Source organism: Passer domesticus, chromosome 5 (assembly GCF_036417665.1).
Source record: "Passer domesticus isolate bPasDom1 chromosome 5, bPasDom1.hap1, whole genome shotgun sequence".
NCBI classification, from domain to species: Eukaryota; Metazoa; Chordata; class Aves; order Passeriformes; family Passeridae; genus Passer; species Passer domesticus.
The window spans coordinates 61,216,262-61,237,013 of NC_087478.1; positions in this window are offsets into that span (position 1 = coordinate 61,216,262).

Here is a 20,752-nt window from a genome sequence, read left to right on the forward strand (position 1 = left end):
ACCCGCCAAAACATTCCGAACACCCACCAAAAGGAATCCAAACATTCCAAAACCTGTCAACACAATAAAAACAACTCAAGAGAATACAAAACATTCTAAAACCCAACCAACACATTCCGAAAACCCGCCAAAACATCATAAAAACAAATCAAAACCAACCAAAATATTCCGAAAACCCGCCAAAATTATTTAGACCCACAAAACTCATCAAAACATTCTAAAAAGATGCCAAAACATTAGAAAACCAGACAGAACTGATCAAAACATTCAAAAAACTTGGCAAAACATCATAAAAACAAATCAAAACCAACCAAAACATTCCAAAAACCCGACAAAATAGTTTAGAACCTGCCAAAACTGATCAAAACATTCGGAAAAGATGCCAAAATACTAGAAAACCAGTCAGAAGTGATCGAAACATTCAAAAAACCCGCCAAAATATAGTAAAAACAAAGCTAAAGAAACCAAAATATTATAAACAACCTCTAAAATATCTTAAAACCCGCCAAACCTGATCAAAACATTCTGAAAATCGGCCAACATATTAGAAAACCAGCCAGAACTGATCAAACCAAAAAAAAACCCTTGCCAAAACATAACAAAAAAAAATGAAAACCAAGCAAAACCTTCCAAATACATGCCAAAATATTTTAAACTAGACAAAACAAATCAAAACATTCCAAAACCCACAAAATAATATTAAAAAGAAATCAAAACCAACCAAAACATTCTAGAAAACCGACCAAAACATTCTGAAAACCCGCAAAATCAAAATAAAAACAAATCAAAACCAAGCAAAACATTCCAAAAACCCAACAAAATAGTTTAGAACCCGCCAAAACTGATCAAAACATTCTGAAAAGATGCCAAAATACTAGAAAACCAGTCAGAAGTGATCGAAACGTTCAATAACTTGCCAAAACATAATCAAAACAAATGAAAGCAAACCCAAACATTCCAAATACCCGCCAAAAGATTTTAAAACCCGCCAAAAGGAATCCAAACGTTCCACAACCTGCCAACACAATAAAAACAACACAAGAGAAAACAAAACATTCTAAAACACCACCAAAACATTCCGAAAACCCGCCAAAACATCATCAAAACAAATCAAAACAAACCAAACAATAAGAGGAACACGGCAACATATTGGCAAGCAAGAGACGGAGAGCGCGGCACCTTCTAGGAGGCCAAGAAGGAAGCCGCACAACACCTGCACTGTGTCTGCAACTTTCAAACTGCTAGAAGCTAGTGGCTTGCCACTGGCCTGCCTCTTCAATTGCCATTAGCATTCCAATGGAAGCTATTCTTGGACAACTTTGCTCTGCTTGCAACTAGTTCTGCCCCAGCCTACCATAGATAACCTTGCTCTTGCCTTGAGGCTCTGAGATGCCAAGAACTTGTCAACTTCAAAGGGCGGGCCGGGCAACATCTACTCAGCTGCCACAGTTTCTCCTTGCTAGACCTAGTGGGAAAGCATTTTGCTGAGATGCAGAAGGCAAGAAACGCAGCATACGGAGACGCGGAGCTGTCCCAAGTGCCGCTGCCTAGGCGTCTTTCCGCAGAAGGAGCGCCCCGGAGCGCACCGCAACCGGCGCCGTCATCTCTGCGCAAAGAGCCAAAATATTTTAAAACCCGCCAAAACTAATCCAAAAATATTTTCAAACCCGCCAAAATAGAAAACCAGACAGAAGAGATCAATACATTCGAAAAAACCTGACAAAACATGATCAAGCCCACCAAAGCTAATCCAAACACACCAAAAACTGGGCTAAACAGAATCAAAACAAATCAAAACAAATCGAAACCTTCTAAAAACCCACCAAAATATTTCAAAACCCGTCAAAACTAATCAAAACATTCCGAACACCCGCCAAAACATTCCGAACACCCGCCAAAAGGAATCCAAACATTCCAAAACCTGCCAACACAATAAAAACAACTCAAGAGAATACAAAACATTCTAAAACCCAACCAAAACATTCCGAAAACCCACCAAAACATCATAAAAACAAATCAAAACCAACCAAAATATTCCGAAAACCCGCCAAAATAATTTAGACCCGCAAAACTCATCAAAACTTTCTGAAAAGATGCCAAAACATTAGAAAACCAGACAGAACTGATCAAAACATTGAAAAAACTAGGCAAAACATCATAAAAACAAATCAAAACCAACCAAAAAATTCCAAAAACCTGACAAAATAGTTTAGAACCTGCCAAAACTGATCAAAACATTCTGAAAAGATGCCAAAATACTAGAAAACCAGTCAGAAGTGATCGAAACTTTCAATAACTTGCCAAAACATAATCAAAACAAATGAAAGCAAACCAAAAACATTCCAAATACCCGCCAAAATATTTGAAAACCCGCCAAAAGGAATCCAAATATTCCACAACCTGCCAAGACAATAAAAACAACACAAGAGAAAACAAAACATTCTAAAACACCACCAAAACATTCCGAAAACCCACCAAAACATCATCAAAACAAATCAAAACAAACCAAACAATAGGAGGAACACGGCAACATATTGGCAAGCAAGAGACGGAGAGCGCGGCACCTTCTAGGAGGCCAAGAAGGAAGCCGCACAACACCTGCACTGTGTCTGCAACTTTCAAACTGCTAGAAGCTAGTGGCTTGCCACTGGCCTGCCTCTTCAATTGCCATTAGCATTCCAATGGAAGCTATTCTTGGACAACTTTGCTCTGCTTGCTGCTAGTTCTGCCCCAGCCTACCATAGAGAACCTTGCTCTTGCCTTGAGGCTCTGAGATGCCAAGAACTTGTCAACTTCAAAGGGCGGGCCGGGCTACATCTACTCAGCTGCCACAGTTTCTCCTTGCTAGACCTAGTGGGAAAGCATTTTGCTGAGATGCAGAAGGCAAGAAACGCAGCATACGGAGACGCGGAGCTGTCCCAAGTGCCGCTGCCTAGGCGTCTTTCCGCAGAAGGAGCGCCCCGGAGCGCACCGCAACCGGCGCCGTCATCTCTGCGCAAAGAGCCAAAATATTTTCAAACCCGCCAAAACTAATCCAAAAATATTTTCAAACCCGCCAAAATAGAAAACCAGACAGAAGAGATCAATACATTCGAAAAAACCTGACAAAACATGATCAAGCCCACCAAAGCTAATCCAAACACACCAAAAACTGGGCTAAACAGAATCAAAACAAATCAAAACCTTCTAAAAGCCCGCCAAAATATTTCAAAACCCGTCAAAACTAATCAAAATATTCCAAATACCCGCCAAAACATTCCGAACACCCACCAAAAGGAATCCAAACATTCCAAAACCTGTCAACACAATAAAAACAACTCAAGAGAATACAAAACATTCTAAAACCCAACCAACACATTCCGAAAACCCGCCAAAACATCATAAAAACAAATCAAAACCAACCAAAATATTCCGAAAACCCGCCAAAATTATTTAGACCCACAAAACTCATCAAAACATTCTAAAAAGATGCCAAAACATTAGAAAACCAGACAGAACTGATCAAAACATTCAAAAAACTTGGCAAAACATCATAAAAACAAATCAAAACCAACCAAAACATTCCAAAAACCCGACAAAATAGTTTAGAACCTGCCAAAACTGATCAAAACATTCGGAAAAGATGCCAAAATACTAGAAAACCAGTCAGAAGTGATCGAAACATTCAAAAAACCCGCCAAAATATAGTAAAAACAAAGCTAAAGAAACCAAAATATTATAAACAACCTCTAAAATATCTTAAAACCCGCCAAAACTGATCAAAACATTCTGAAAATCGGCCAACATATTAGAAAACCAGCCAGAACTGATCAAACCAAAAAAAAACCCTTGCCAAAACATAACAAAAAAAAATGAAAACCAAGCAAAACCTTCCAAATACATGCCAAAATATTTTAAACTAGACAAAACAAATCAAAACATTCCAAAACCCACAAAATAATATTAAAAAGAAATCAAAACCAACCAAAACATTCTAGAAAACCGACCAAAACATTCTGAAAACCCGCAAAATCAAAATAAAAACAAATCAAAACCAAGCAAAACATTCCAAAAACCCAACAAAATAGTTTAGAACCCGCCAAAACTGATCAAAACATTCTGAAAAGATGCCAAAATACTAGAAAACCAGTCAGAAGTGATCGAAACATTCAATAACTTGCCAAAACATAATCAAAACAAATGAAAGCAAACCCAAACATTCCAAATACCCGCCAAAAGATTTTAAAACCCGCCGAAAGGAATCCAAACGTTCCACAACCTGCCAACACAATAAAAACAACACAAGAGAAAACAAAACATTCTAAAACACCACCAAAACATTCCGAAAACCCGCCAAAACATCATCAAAACAAATCAAAACAAACCAAACAATAAGAGGAACACGGCAACATATTGGCAAGCAAGAGACGGAGAGCGCGGCACCTTCTAGGAGGCCAAGAAGGAAGCCGCACAACACCTGCACTGTGTCTGCAACTTTCAAACTGCTAGAAGCTAGTGGCTTGCCACTGGCCTGCCTCTTCAATTGCCATTAGCATTCCAATGGAAGCTATTCTTGGACAACTTTGCTCTGCTTGCAACTAGTTCTGCCCCAGCCTACCATAGATAACCTTGCTCTTGCCTTGAGGCTCTGAGATGCCAAGAACTTGTCAACTTCAAAGGGCGGGCCGGGCTACATCTACTCAGCTGCCACAGTTTCTCCTTGCTAGACCTAGTGGGAAAGCATTTTGCTGAGATGCAGAAGGCAAGAAACGCAGCATACGGAGACGCGGAGCTGTCCCAAGTGCCGCTGCCTAGGCGTCTTTCCGCAGAAGGAGCGCCCCGGAGCGCACCGCAACCGGCGCCGTCATCTCTGCGCAAAGAGCCAAAATATTTTAAAACCCGCCAAAACTAATCCAAAAATATTTTCAAACCCGCCAAAATAGAAAACCAGACAGAAGAGATCAATACATTCGAAAAAACCTGACAAAACATGATCAAGCCCACCAAAGCTAATCCAAACACACCAAAAACTGGGCTAAACAGAATCAAAACAAATCAAAACAAATCGAAACCTTCTAAAAACCCACCAAAATATTTCAAAACCCGTCAAAACTAATCAAAACATTCCGAACACCCGCCAAAACATTCCGAACACCCGCCAAAAGGAATCCAAACATTCCAAAACCTGCCAACACAATATAAACAACTCAAGAGAATACAAAACATTCTAAAACCCAACCAAAACATTCCGAAAACCCACCAAAACATCATAAAAAAGAAAATCAAAACCAACCAAAATATTCCGAAAACCCGCCAAAATAATTTAGACCCGCAAAACTCATCAAAACTTTCTGAAAAGATGCCAAAACATTAGAAAACCAGACAGAACTGATCAAAACATTGAAAAAACTAGGCAAAACATCATAAAAACAAATCAAAACCAACCAAAAAATTCCAAAAACCTGACAAAATAGTTTAGAACCTGCCAAAACTGATCAAAACATTCTGAAAAGATGCCAAAATACTAGAAAACCAGTCAGAAGTGATCAAAACTTTCAATAACTTGCCAAAACATAATCAAAACAAATGAAAGCAAACCAAAAACATTCCAAATACCCGCCAAAATATTTTAAAACCCGCCAAAAGGAATCCAAACGTTCCACAACCTGCCAACACAATAAAAACAACACAAGAGAAAACAAAACATTCTAAAACACCACCAAAACATTCCGAAAACCCGCCAAAACATCATAAAAACAAATCAAAACAAACCAAACAATAAGAGGAACACGGCAACATATTGGCAAGCAAGAGACGGAGAGCGCGGCACCTTCTAGGAGGCCAAGAAGGAAGCCGCACAACACCTGCACTGTGTCTGCAACTTTCAAACTGCTAGAAGCTAGTGGCTTGCCACTGGCCTGCCTCTTCAATTGCCATTAGCATTCCAATGGAAGCTATTCTTGGACAACTTTGCTCTGCTTGCAACTAGTTCTGCCCCAGCCTACCATAGATAACCTTGCTCTTGCCTTGAGGCTCTGAGATGCCAAGAACTTGTCAACTTCAAAGGGCGGGCCAGGCTACATCTACTCAGCTGCCACAGTTTCTCCTTGCTAGACCTAGTGGGAAAGCATTTTGCTGAGATGCAGAAGGCAAGAAACGCAGCATACGGAGACGCGGAGCTGTCCCAAGTGCCGCTGCCTAGGCGTCTTTCCGCAGAAGGAGCGCCCCGGAGCGCACCGCAACCGGCACCATCATCTCTGCGCAAAGAGCCAAAATATTTTCAAACCCGCCAAAACTCATCCAAAAATATTTTCAAACCCGCCAAAATAGAAAACCAGACAGAAGTCATCAATACATTCGAAAAAACCTGACAAAACATGATCAAGCCCACCAAAGCTAATCCAAACACACCAAAAACTGGGCTAAACAGAATCAAAACAACTCAAAACAAATCTAAACCTTCTAAAAACCCGCCAAAATATTTCAAAACCCGTCAAAACTAATCAAAACATTCCGAACACCCGCCAAAACATTCCGAACACCCGCCAAAAGGAATCCAAACATTCCAAAACCTGCCAACACAATAAAAACAACTCAAGAGAATACAAAACATTCTAAAACCCAACCAAAACATTCCGAAAACCCGCCAAAACATCATAAAAACAAATCAAAACCAACCAAAATATTCCGAAAACCCGCCAAAATGATTTAGACCCGCAAAACTCATCAAAACATTCTGAAAAGATGCCAAAACATTAGAAAACCAGCCAGAACTGATCAAAACATTCAGAAAACTTGGCAAAACATCATAAAAACAAATCAAAACCAACCAAAAAATTCCAAAAACCTGACAAAATAGTTTAGAACCTGCCAAAACTGATCAAAACATTCTGAAAAGATGCCAAAATACTAGAAAACCAGTCAGAAGTGATCGAAACTTTCAATAACTTGCCAAAACACAATCAAAACAAATGAAAGCAAACCAAAACATTCCAAATACCCGCCAAAATATTTGAAAACCCGCCAAAAGGAATCCAAATATTCCACAACCTGCCAAGACAATAAAAACAACACAAGAGAAAACAAAACATTCTAAAACACCACCAAAACATTCCGAAAACCCGCCAAAACATCATAAAAACAAATCAAAACAAACCAAACAATAGGAGGAACACGGCAACATATTGGCAAGCAAGAGACGGAGAGCACGGCACCTTCTAGGAGGCCAAGAAGGAAGCCGCACAACACCTGCACTGTGTCTGCAACTTTCAAACTGCTAGAAGCTAGTGGCTTGCCACTGGCCTGCCTCTTCAATTGCCATTAGCATTCCAATGGAAGCTATTCTTGGACAACTTTGCTCTGCTTGCTGCTAGTTCTGCCCCAGCCTACCATAGATAACCTTGCTCTTGCCTTGAGGCTCTGAGATGCCAAGAACTTGTCAACTTCAAAGGGCGGGCCGGGCTACATCTACTCAGCTGCCACAGTTTCTCCTTGCTAGACCTAGTGGGAAAGCATTTTGCTGAGATGCAGAAGGCAAGAAACGCAGAATACGGAGACGCGGAGCTGTCCCAAGTGCCGCTGCCAGGCGTCTTTCCGCAGAAGGAGCGCCCCGGAGCGCACCGCAACCGGCACCATCATCTCTGCGCAAAGAGCCAAAATATTTTAAAACCCGCCAAAACTCATCCAAAAATATTTTCAAACCCGCCAAAATAGAAAACCAGACAGAAGTCATCAATACATTCGAAAAAACCTGACAAAACATGATCAAGCCCACCACAGCTAATCCAAACACACCAAAAACTGGGCTAAACAGAATCAAAACAAATCAAAACAAATCGAAACCTTCTAAAAACCCGCCAAAATATTTCAAAACCCGTCAAAACTAATCAAAACATTCCGAACACCCGCCAAAACATTCCGAACACCCGCCAAAAGGAATCCAAACATTCCAAAACCTGCCAACACAATGAAAACAACTCAAGAGAATACAAAACATTCTAAAACCCAACCAAAACATTCAGAAAACCCACCAAAACATCATAAAAACAAATCAAAACCAACCAAAAAATTCCGAAAACCCGCCAAAATAATTTAGACCCGCAAAACTCATCAAAACATTCTGAAAAGATGCCAAAATACTAGAAAACCAGTCAGAAGTGATCAAAATATTCAGTAACTTGCCAAAATATAATCAAAACAAATGAAAGCAAACCAAAATATTCCAAATACCCGCCAAAATATTTTAAAACCCGCCAAAATGAACCCAAATATTCCAAAACCTGCCAAGTCAATAAAAACTACACAAGAGAAAAAAAAACATTCTGAAACACCACCAAAACATTCTGAAAACCCGCCAAAACATCATAAAAACAAATCAAAACAAACCAAACAATAGGAGGAACACGGCAACATATTGGCAAGCAAGAGACGGAGAGCGCGGCACCTTCTAGGAGGCCAAGAAGGAAGCCGCACAACACCTGCACTGTGTCTGCAACTTTCAAACTGCTAGAAGATAGTGGCTTGCCACTGTCCTGCCTCTTCAATTGCCATTAGCACTCCAATGGAAGCTATTCTTGGACAACTTTGCTCTGCTTGCTGCTAGTTCTGCCCCAGCCTACCATAGATAACCTTGCTCTTCCCTTGAGGCTCTGAGATGCCAAGAACTTGTCAACTTCAAAGGGCAGGCCGGGCTACATCTACTCAGCTGCCACAGTTTCTCCTTGCTAGACCTAGTGGGAAAGCATTTTGCTGAGATGCAGAAGGCAAGAAACGCAGAATACGGAGACGCGGAGCTGTCCCAAGTGCCGCTGCCAGGCGTCTTTCCGCAGAAGGAGCGCCCCGGAGCGCACCGCAACCGGCACCATCATCTCTGCGCAAAGAGCCAAAATATTTTCAAACCCGCCAAAACTCATCCAAAAATATTTTCAAACCCGCCAAAATAGAAAACCAGACAGAAGTCATCAATACATTCGAAAAAACCTGACAAAACATGATCAAGCCCACCAAAGCTAATCCAAACACACCAAAAACTGGGCTAAACAGAATCAAAACAACTCAAAACAAATCTAAACCTTCTAAAAACCCGCCAAAATATTTCAAAACCCGTCAAAACTAATCAAAACATTCCGAACACCCGCCAAAACATTCCGAACACCCGCCAAAAGGAATCCAAACATTCCAAAACCTGCCAACACAATAAAAACAACTCAAGAGAATACAAAACATTCTAAAACCCAACCAAAACATTCCGAAAACCCGCCAAAACATCATAAAAACAAATCAAAACCAACCAAAATATTCCGAAAACCCGCCAAAATGATTTAGACCCGCAAAACTCATCAAAACATTCTGAAAAGATGCCAAAACATTAGAAAACCAGCCAGAACTGATCAAAACATTCAGAAAACTTGGCAAAACATCATAAAAACAAATCAAAACCAACCAAAAAATTCCAAAAACCTGACAAAATAGTTTAGAACCTGCCAAAACTGATCAAAACATTCTGAAAAGATGCCAAAATACTAGAAAACCAGTCAGAAGTGATCGAAACTTTCAATAACTTGCCAAAACACAATCAAAACAAATGAAAGCAAACCAAAACATTCCAAATACCCGCCAAAATATTTGAAAACCCGCCAAAAGGAATCCAAATATTCCACAACCTGCCAAGACAATAAAAACAACACAAGAGAAAACAAAACATTCTAAAACACCACCAAAACATTCCGAAAACCCGCCAAAACATCATAAAAACAAATCAAAACAAACCAAACAATAGGAGGAACACGGCAACATATTGGCAAGCAAGAGACGGAGAGCACGGCACCTTCTAGGAGGCCAAGAAGGAAGCCGCACAACACCTGCACTGTGTCTGCAACTTTCAAACTGCTAGAAGCTAGTGGCTTGCCACTGGCCTGCCTCTTCAATTGCCATTAGCATTCCAATGGAAGCTATTCTTGGACAACTTTGCTCTGCTTGCTGCTAGTTCTGCCCCAGCCTACCATAGATAACCTTGCTCTTGCCTTGAGGCTCTGAGATGCCAAGAACTTGTCAACTTCAAAGGGCGGGCCGGGCTACATCTACTCAGCTGCCACAGTTTCTCCTTGCTAGACCTAGTGGGAAAGCATTTTGCTGAGATGCAGAAGGCAAGAAACGCAGAATACGGAGACGCGGAGCTGTCCCAAGTGCCGCTGCCAGGCGTCTTTCCGCAGAAGGAGCGCCCCGGAGCGCACCGCAACCGGCACCATCATCTCTGCGCAAAGAGCCAAAATATTTTAAAACCCGCCAAAACTCATCCAAAAATATTTTCAAACCCGCCAAAATAGAAAACCAGACAGAAGTCATCAATACATTCGAAAAAACCTGACAAAACATGATCAAGCCCACCACAGCTAATCCAAACACACCAAAAACTGGGCTAAACAGAATCAAAACAAATCAAAACAAATCGAAACCTTCTAAAAACCCGCCAAAATATTTCAAAACCCGTCAAAACTAATCAAAACATTCCGAACACCCGCCAAAACATTCCGAACACCCGCCAAAAGGAATCCAAACATTCCAAAACCTGCCAACACAATGAAAACAACTCAAGAGAATACAAAACATTCTAAAACCCAACCAAAACATTCAGAAAACCCACCAAAACATCATAAAAACAAATCAAAACCAACCAAAAAATTCCGAAAACCCGCCAAAATAATTTAGACCCGCAAAACTCATCAAAACATTCTGAAAAGATGCCAAAATACTAGAAAACCAGTCAGAAGTGATCAAAATATTCAGTAACTTGCCAAAATATAATCAAAACAAATGAAAGCAAACCAAAATATTCCAAATACCCGCCAAAATATTTTAAAACCCGCCAAAATGAACCCAAATATTCCAAAACCTGCCAAGTCAATAAAAACTACACAAGAGAAAAAAAAACATTCTGAAACACCACCAAAACATTCTGAAAACCCGCCAAAACATCATAAAAACAAATCAAAACAAACCAAACAATAGGAGGAACACGGCAACATATTGGCAAGCAAGAGACGGAGAGCGCGGCACCTTCTAGGAGGCCAAGAAGGAAGCCGCACAACACCTGCACTGTGTCTGCAACTTTCAAACTGCTAGAAGATAGTGGCTTGCCACTGTCCTGCCTCTTCAATTGCCATTAGCACTCCAATGGAAGCTATTCTTGGACAACTTTGCTCTGCTTGCTGCTAGTTCTGCCCCAGCCTACCATAGATAACCTTGCTCTTCCCTTGAGGCTCTGAGATGCCAAGAACTTGTCAACTTCAAAGGGCAGGCCGGGCTACATCTACTCAGCTGCCACAGTTTCTCCTTGCTAGACCTAGTGGGAAAGCATTTTGCTGAGATGCAGAAGGCAAGAAACGCAGAATACGGAGACGCGGAGCTGTCCCAAGTGCCGCTGCCAGGCGTCTTTCCGCAGAAGGAGCGCCCCGGAGCGCACCGCAACCGGCACCGTCATCTCTGCGCAAAGAGCCAAAATATTTTCAAACCTGCCAAAAGTAATCCAAAAATATTTTCAAACCCGCCAAAATAGAAAACCAGACAGAAGAGATCAATACATTCGAAAAAACCTGACAAAACATGATCAAGCCCACCAAAGCTAATCCAAACACACCAAAAACTGGGCTAAACAGAATCAAAACAAATCAAAACAAATTGAAACCTTCTAAAAACCGTCCAAAATATTTCAAAGCCCATCAAAACTAATCAAAACATTCCGAACACCCGCCAAAACATTCCGAACACCCGCCAAAAGGAATCCAAACATTCCAAAACCTGCCAACACAATAAAAACAACTCAAGAGAATACAAAACATTCTAAAACCCAACCAAAACATTCAGAAAACCCACCAAAACATCATAAAAACAAATCAAAACCAACCAAAATATTCCGAAAACCCGCCAAAATGATTTAGACCCGCAAAACTCATCAAAACATTCTGAAAAGATGCCAAAACATTAGAAAACCAGACAGAACTGATCAAAACATTCAAAAAACTTGGCAAAACATCACAAAAACAAATCAAAACCAACCAAAAAATTCCGAAAACCTGACAAAATAGTTTAGAACCCACCAAAACTGATCAAAACATTCTGAAAAGATGCCAAAATACTAGAAAACCAGTCAGAAGTGATCGAAACTTTCAATAACTTGCCAAAACATAATCAAAACAAATGAAAGCAAACCAAAACATTCCAAATACCCGCCAAAATATTTTAAAACCCGCCGAAAGGAATCCAAATGTTCCACAACCTGCCAACACAATAAAAACAACACAAGAGAAAACAAAACATTCTAAAACACCACCAAAACATTCCGAAAACCCGCCAAAACATCATAAAAACAAATCAAAACAAACCAAACAATAGGAGGAACACGGCAACATATTGGCAAGCAAGAGACGTAGAGCGCGGCACCTTCTAGGAGGCCAAGAAGGAAGCCGCACAACACCTGCACTGTGTCTGCACCTTTCAAACTGCTAGAAGCTAGTGGCTTGCCACTGGCCTGCCTCTTCTATTGCCATTAGCATTCCAATGGAAGCTATTCTTGGACGACTTTGCTCTGCTTGCTGCTAGTTCTGCCCCAGCCTACCATAGATAACCTTGCTCTTGCCTTGAGGCTCTGAGATGCCAAGAACTTGTCAACTTCAAAGGGCGGGCCAGGCTACATCTACTCAGCTGCCACAGTTTCTCCTTGCTAGACCTAGTGGGAAAGCATTTTGCTGAGATGCAGAAGGCAAGAAACGCAGAATACGGAGACGCGGAGCTGTCCCAAGTGCCGCTGCCTAGGCGTCTTTCCGCAGAAGGAGCGCCCCGGAGCGCACCGCAACCGGCACCGTCATCTCTGCGCAAAGAGCCAAAATATTTTCAAACCCGCCAAAACTCATCCAAAAATATTTTCAAACCCGCCAAAATAGAAAACCAGACAGAAGTCATCAATACATTCGAAAAAACCTGACAAAACATGATCAAGCCCACCAAAGCTAATCCAAACACACCAAAAACTGGGCTAAACAGAATCAAAACAAATCAAAACAAATCGAAACCTTCTAAAAACCCGCCAAAATATTGCAAAACCCGTCAAAACTAATCAAAACATTCCGAACACCCGCCAAAAGGAATCCAAACATTCCAAAACCTGCCAACACAATAAAAACAACTCAAGAGAATACAAAACATTCTAAAACCCAACCAAAACATTCCGAAAACCCGCCAAAACATCATAAAAAGAAAATCAAAACCAACCAAAATATTCCGAAAACCCGCCAAAATTATTTAGACCCGCAAAACTCATCAAAACATTCTGAAAAGATGCCAAAACATTAGAAAACCAGACAGAACTGATCAAAACATTGAAAAAACTTGGCAAAACATCACAAAAACAAATCAAAACCAACCAAAAAATTCCGAAAACCTGACAAAATAGTTTAGAACCCGCCAAAACTGATCAAAACATTCTGAAAAGATGCCAAAATACTAGAAAACCAGTCAGAAGTGATCGAAACTTTCAATAACTTGCCAAAACATAATCAAAACAAATGAAAGCAAACCAAAACATTCCAAATACCCGCCAAAAGATTTTAAAACCCGCCAAAAGGAATCCAAACATTCCAAAACCTGCCAAGACAATCAAAACAACACAAGAGAAAACAAAACATTCTAAAACACCACCAAAACATTCCGAAAACCCGCCAAAACATCATAAAAACAAATCAAAACAAACCAAACAATAGGAGGAACACGGCAACATATTGGCAAGCAAGAGACGGAGAGCGCGGCACCTTCTAGGAGGCCAAGAAGGAAGCCGCACAACAACTGCACTGTGTCTGCAACTTTCAAACTGCTAGAAGATAGTGGCTTGCCACTGGCCTGCCTCTTCAATTGCCATTAGCACTCCAATGGAAGCTATTCTTGGACAACTTTGCTCTGCTTGCTGCTAGTTCTGCCCCAGCCTACCATAGATAACCTTGTTCTTCCCTTGAGGCTCTGAGATGCCAAGAACTTGTCAACTTCAAAGGGCGGGCCGGGCTACATCTACTCAGCTGCCACAGTTTCTCCTTGCTAGACCTAGTGGGAAAGCATTTTGCTGAGATGCAGAAGGCAAGAAACGCAGAATACGGAGACGCGGAGCTGTCCCAAGTGCCGCTGCCTAGGCGTCTTTCCGCAGAAGGAGCGCCCCGGAGCGCACCGCAACCGGCACCATCATCTCTGCGCAAAGAGCCAAAATATTTTCAAACCCGCCAAAACTCATCCAAAAATATTTTCAAACCCGCCAAAATAGAAATCCAGACAGAAGAGATCAATACATTCGAAAAAACCTGACAAAACATGATCAAGCCCACCAAAGCTAATCCAAACACACCAAAAACATGGCTAAACAGAATCAAAACAAATCAAAACAAATCGAAACCTTCTAAAAACCCGCCAAAATATTTCAAAGCCCATCAAAACTAATCAAAACATTCCGAACACCCGCCAAAACATTCCGAACACCCGCCAAAAGGAATCCAAACATTCCAAAACCTGCCAACACAATGAAAACAACTCAAGAGAATACAAAACATTCTAAAACCCAACCAAAACATTCAGAAAACCCACCAAAACATCATAAAAACAAATCAAAACCAACCAAAATATTCCGAAAACCCGCCAAAATAATTTAGACCAGCAAAACTCATCAAAACATTCTGAAAAGATGCCAAAATACTAGAAAACCAGTCAGAAGTGATCAAAATATTCAATAACTTGCCAAAATATAATCAAAACAAATGAAAGCAAACCAAAACATTCCAAATACCCGCCAAAATATTTGAAAACCCGCCAAAATGAACCCAAATATTCCAAAACCTGCCAAGTCAATAAAAACTACACAAGAGAAAAAAAAACATTCTGAAACACCACCAAAACATTCCGAAAACCCGCCAAAACATCATAAAAACAAATCAAAACAAACCAAACAATAGGAGGAACACAGCAACATATTGGCAAGCAAGAGACGGAGAGCGCGGCACCTTCTAGGAGGCCAAGAAGGAAGCCGCACAACACCTGCACTGTGTCTGCAACTTTCAAACTGCTAGAAGCTAGTGGCTTGCCACTGGCCTGCCTCTTCAATTGCCATTAGCATTCCAATGGAAGCTATTCTTGGACGACTTTGCTCTGCTTGCTGCTAGTTCTGCCCCAGCCTACCATAGATAACCTTGCTCTTCCCTTGAGGCTCTGAGATGCCAAGAACTTGTCAACTTCAAAGGGCGGGCCGGGCTACATCTACTCAGCTGCCACAGTTTCTCCTTGCTAGACCTAGTGGGAAAGCATTTTGCTGAGATGCAGAAGGCAAGAAACGCAGAATACGGAGACGCGGAGCTGTCCCAAGTGCCGATGCCAGGCGTCTTTCCGCAGAAGGAGCGCCCCGGAGCGCACCGCAACTGGCACCGTCATCTCTGCGCAAAGAGCCAAAATATTTTCAAACCCGCCAAAACTTATCCAAAAATATTTTCAAACCCGCCAAAATAGAAAACCAGACAGAAGAGATCAATACATTCGAAAAAACCTGACAAAACATGATCAAGCCCACCAAAGCTAATCCAAACACACCAAACACTGGGCTAAACAGAATCAAAACAAATCAAAACAAATCGAAACCTTCTAAAAACCGGCCAAAATATTGCAAAACCCGTCAAAACTAATCAAAACATTCCGAACACCCGCCAAAAGGAATCCAAACATTCCAAAACCTGCCAACACAATAAAAACAACTCAAGAGAATACAAAACATTCTAAAACCCAACCAAAACATTCCGAAAACCCGCCAAAACATCATAAAAACAAATCAAAACCAACCAAAATATTCCGAAAACCCGCCAAAATTATTTAGACCCGCAAAACTCATCAAAACATTCTGAAAAGATGCCAAAACATTAGAAAACCAGACAGAACTGATCAAAACATTCAAAAAACTTGGCAAAACATCACAAAAACAAATCAAAACCAAACAAAAAATTCCAAAAACCTGACAAAATAGTTTAGAACCCGCCAAAACTGATCAAAACATTCTGAAAAGATGCCAAAATACTAGAAAACCAGTCAGAAGTGATCGAAACTTTCAATAACTTGCCAAAACATAATCAAAACAAATGAAAGCAAACCAAAACATTCCAAATACCCGCCAAAATATTTTAAAACCCGCCAAAAGGAATCCAAATGTTCCACAACCTGCCAAGACAATAAAAACAACACAAGAGAAAACAAAACATTCTAAAACACCACCAAAACATTCCGAAAACCCGCCAAAACATCATCAAAACAAATCAAAACAAACCAAACAATAGGAGGAACACGGCAACATATTGGCAAGCAAGAGACGTAGAGCGCGGCACCTTCTAGGAGGCCAAGAAGGAAGCCGCACAAGACCTGCACTGTGTCTGCAACTTTCAAACTGCTAGAAGATAGTGGCTTGCCACTGGCCTGCCTCTTCAATTGCCATTAGCATTCCAATGGAAGCTATTCTTGGACAACTTTGCTCTGCTTGCTGCTAGTTCTGCCCCAGCCTACCATAGATAACCTTGCTCTTCCCTTGAGGCTCTGAGATGCCAAGAACTTGTCAACTTCAAAGGGCGGGCCGGGCTACATCTACTCAGCTGCCACAGTTTCTCCTTGCTAGACCTAGTGGGAAAGCATTTTGCTGAGATGCAGAAGGCAAGAAACGCAGAATACGGAGACGCGGAGCTGTCCCAAGTGCCGCTGCCAGGCGTCTTTCCGCAGAAGGAACGCCCCGGAGCGCACCACAACCGGCACCGTCATCTCTGCGCAAAGAGCCAAAATATTTTCAAACCCGCCAAAACTCATCCAAAAATATTTTCAAACCCGCCAAAATAGAAAACCAGACAGAAGAGATCAATACATTCGAAAAAACCTGACAAAACATGATCAAGCCCACCAAAGCTAATCCAAACACACCAAAAACTGGGCTAAACAGAATCAAAACAAATCAAAACAAATCGAAACCTTCTAAAAACCGTCCAAAATATTTCAAAGCCCATCAAAACTAATCAAAACATTCCGAACACCCGCCAAAACATTCTGAACACCCGCCAAAAGGAATCCAAACATTCCAAAACCTGCCAGCACAATAAAAACAACTCAAGAGAATACAAAACATTCTAAAACCCAACCATAACATTCAGAAAACCCTCCAAAACATCATAAAAACAAATCAAAACCAACCAAAATATTCCGAAAACCCGCCAAAATGATTTAGACCCGCAAAACTCATCAAAACATTCTGAAAAGATGCCAAAATACTAGAAAACCAGTCAGAAGTGATCAAAATATTCAATAACTTGCCAAAATATAATCAAAACAAATGAAAGCAAACCAAAACATTCCAAAAACCCGCCAAAATATTTTAAAACCCGCCAAAATGAATCCAAAGATTCCAAAACCTGCCAAGTCAATAAAAACTACACAAGAGAAAAAAAAACATTCTAAAACACCACCGAAACATTCCGAAAACCAGCTAAAAGATTCCAAAATCCGGCAAAACTTAATAAAAACAAAAGTAAGGCAGAGAAAACATTCTTAAAAAACCCCAAGTATTTCAAAACCTGTCATAAGTCATCAAAATATTCTAAAACCCAATCAAACAAAAATAAAAACCTGCCAAAACATGACAAAGCCCACAAAAACTTATCCAAAAACACCAAAAACCCGCCAGAGTTTTAGAAAAACAAAACAAATCAAAATATTCTAAAAACCCAAGAAGAACATTTTTAAACTTGCCCGAATAAATCAAAACATTCTAAAACCCTCCATATCACATTAAAAACTAATCAAAATCAACCAAAACCTTCTGAAAAGACATCAAAACATTCCAGAAACCACCCATAATATTCTAGAATCCCCAAACACTGATCAAAATATTGTGAGAACACGACACCACAGGAAAAATCTCAGCAAAACTAATCCAAACACATCAAAATACAATAAAGAACAATCTTAACAAATCGCGTGGGAAGCCATGATCTTGTAGCAGTTAGAAAGATGCGGACACCGTCCGGGTGTTGTGCAGCTTCACTCTCCGCATCGTAGAAGGTACCGCGCTCTCCGTCTCTCGGATGCGATCAAGCGGCTCTTCGCGCACAGAGCACTGTGCCGGTCACTGTGCGCTGCGGAGCTCTCTTTCTGCCGAAAGACGCCTGGCAGCGGCACTTAACTTCGGAGAGCTCCGTATCTCCGTATTCTGCATTTCTTGTCTTCTACGTCTCAGCAAAATGCTTTTCCACTGTGTCTAGCAAGGAGAAACTGTGCCAGCACAGTATACGTCCCCGGACTTGTGTTCTCAATTCCCGAGTTCTCGGCATCTCAAAAACTAACGGGAAGAGCAAGGTTATCTCTCGTGGGCTGGGGCAAAACTAGACGCAAGCACAGCAAAGTTGTGCAAGAATACCTTCCTTTCGGATGCTAATGGCAATTGAAGAGGCAGGCAAGTGGTAAGCCTTGAAATTCTAGCAGTTAGAAAGATGCGGACACAGTCCGGGTGTTGTGCAGCTTCACTCTTCGCATCGTAGAAGGTAACGCGCTCTCCGTCTCTCAGATGCGATCAAGCGGCTCTTCGCGCAGAGAGCACTGTGCCGGTCACTGTGCGCTGCGGAGCTCTCTTTCTGCCGAAAGACGCCTGGCAGCGGCACTTAACTTCGGAGAGCTCCGTATCTCCGTATTCTGCATTTCTTGTCTTCTGCCTCTCAGCAAAATGCTTTTCCACTGTGTCTAGCAAGGAGAAACTGTGCCAGCACAGTATACGTCCCCGGACTTGTGTTCTCAATTCCCGAGTTCTCGGCATCTCAAAAACTAAAGGGAAGAGCAAGGTTATCTATGGTGGGCTGGGGCAGAACTAGACGCAAGCACAACAAAGTTGTGCAAGAATACCTTCCGTTCGGATGCTAATGGCAATTGAAGAGGCAGGCAAGTGGTAAGCCTTGAAATTCTAGCAGTTAGAAAGATGCGGACACAGTGCAGGCGTTGTGCGGCTTCACTCTTCGCATCCTAGAAGGTACCGCGCTCTCCGTCTCTCGGATGCGATCAAGCGGCTCTTCGCGCAGAGAGCACTGTGCCGGTCACTGTGCGCTCCGGAGCTCTCTTTCTGCCGAAAGACGCCTGGCAGCGGCACTTAACTTCGGAGAGCTCCGTATCTCCGTATTCTGCATTTCTTGTCTTCTGCGTCTCAGCAAAATGCTTTTCCACTGTGTCTAGCAAGGAGAAACTCTGCCAGCACAGTATACGTCCCCGGACTTGTGTTCTCAATTCCCGAGTTCTCGGCACCTCAAAAACTAAAGGGAAGAGCAAGGTTATCTATGGTGGGCTGGGGCAGAACTAGACGCAAGCACAGCAAAGTTGTGCAAGAATACCTTCCGTTCGGATGCTAATGGCAATTGAAGAGGCAGGCAAGTGGTAAGCCTTGAAATTCTAGCAGTTAGAAAGATGCGGACAATGTCCGGGTGTTGTGCGACTTCACTCTTCGCATCGTAGAAGGTACCGCGCTCTCCGTCTCTCGGATGCGATCAAGCGGCTCTTCGCGCAGAGAGCACTGTGCCGGTCACTGTGCGCTGCGGAGCTCTCTTTCTGCCGAAAGACGCCTGGCAGCGGCACTTAACTTCGGAGAGCTCCGTATCTCCGTATTCTGCATTTCTTGTCTTCTGCGTCTCAGCAAAATGCTTTTCCACTGTGTCTAGCAAGGAGAAACTGTGCCAGCACAGTATACGTCCCCGGACTTGTGTTCTCAATTCCCGAGTTCTCGGCATCTCAAAAACTAACGGGAAGAGCAAGGTTATCTATGGTGGGCTGGGGCAGAACTAGACGCAAGCACAACAAAGTTGTGCAAGAATACCTTCCTTTCGGATGCTAATGGCAATTGAAGAGGCAGGCAAGTGGTAAGCCTTGAAATTCTAGCAGTTAGAAAGATGCGGACACAGTCCGGGTGTTGTGCAGCTTCACTCTTCGCATCGTAGAAGGTAACGCGCTCTCCGTCTCTCAGATGCGATCAAGCGGCTCTTCGCGCAGAGAGCACTGTGCCGGTCACTGTGCGCTCCGGAGCTCTCTTTCTGCCGAAAGACGCCTGGCAGCGGCACTTAACTTCGGAGAGCTCCGTATCTCCGTATTCTGCATTTCTTGTCTTCTGCCTCTCAGCAAAATGCTTTTCCACTGTGTCTAGCAAGGAGAAACTGTGCCAGCACAGTATACGTCCCCGGACTTGTGTTCTCAATTCCCGAGTTCTTGGCACCTCAAAAACTAAAGGGAAGAGCAAGGTTATCTCTCGTGGGCTGGGGCAGAACTAGACGCAAGCACAGCAAAGTTGTGCAAGAATACCTTCCTTTCGGATGCTAATGGCAATTGAAGAGGCAGGCAAGTGGTAAGCCTTGAAATTCTAGCAGTTAGAAAGATGCGGACAATGTCCGGGTGTTGTGCGACTTCACTCTTCGCATCGTAGAAGGTACCGCGCTCTCCGTCTCTCGGATGCGATCAAGCGGCTCTTCGCGCACAGAGCACTGTGCCGGTCACTGTGCGCTGCGGAGCTCTCTTTCTGCCGAAAGACGCCTGGCAGCGGCACTTAACTTCGGACAGCTCCGTATCTCCGTATTCTGCATTTCTTGTCTTCTGCGTCTCAGCAAAATGCTTTTCCACTGTGTCTAGCAAGGAGAAACTGTGCCAGCACAGTATACGTCCCCGGACTTGTGTTCTCAATTCCCGAGTTCTTGGCACC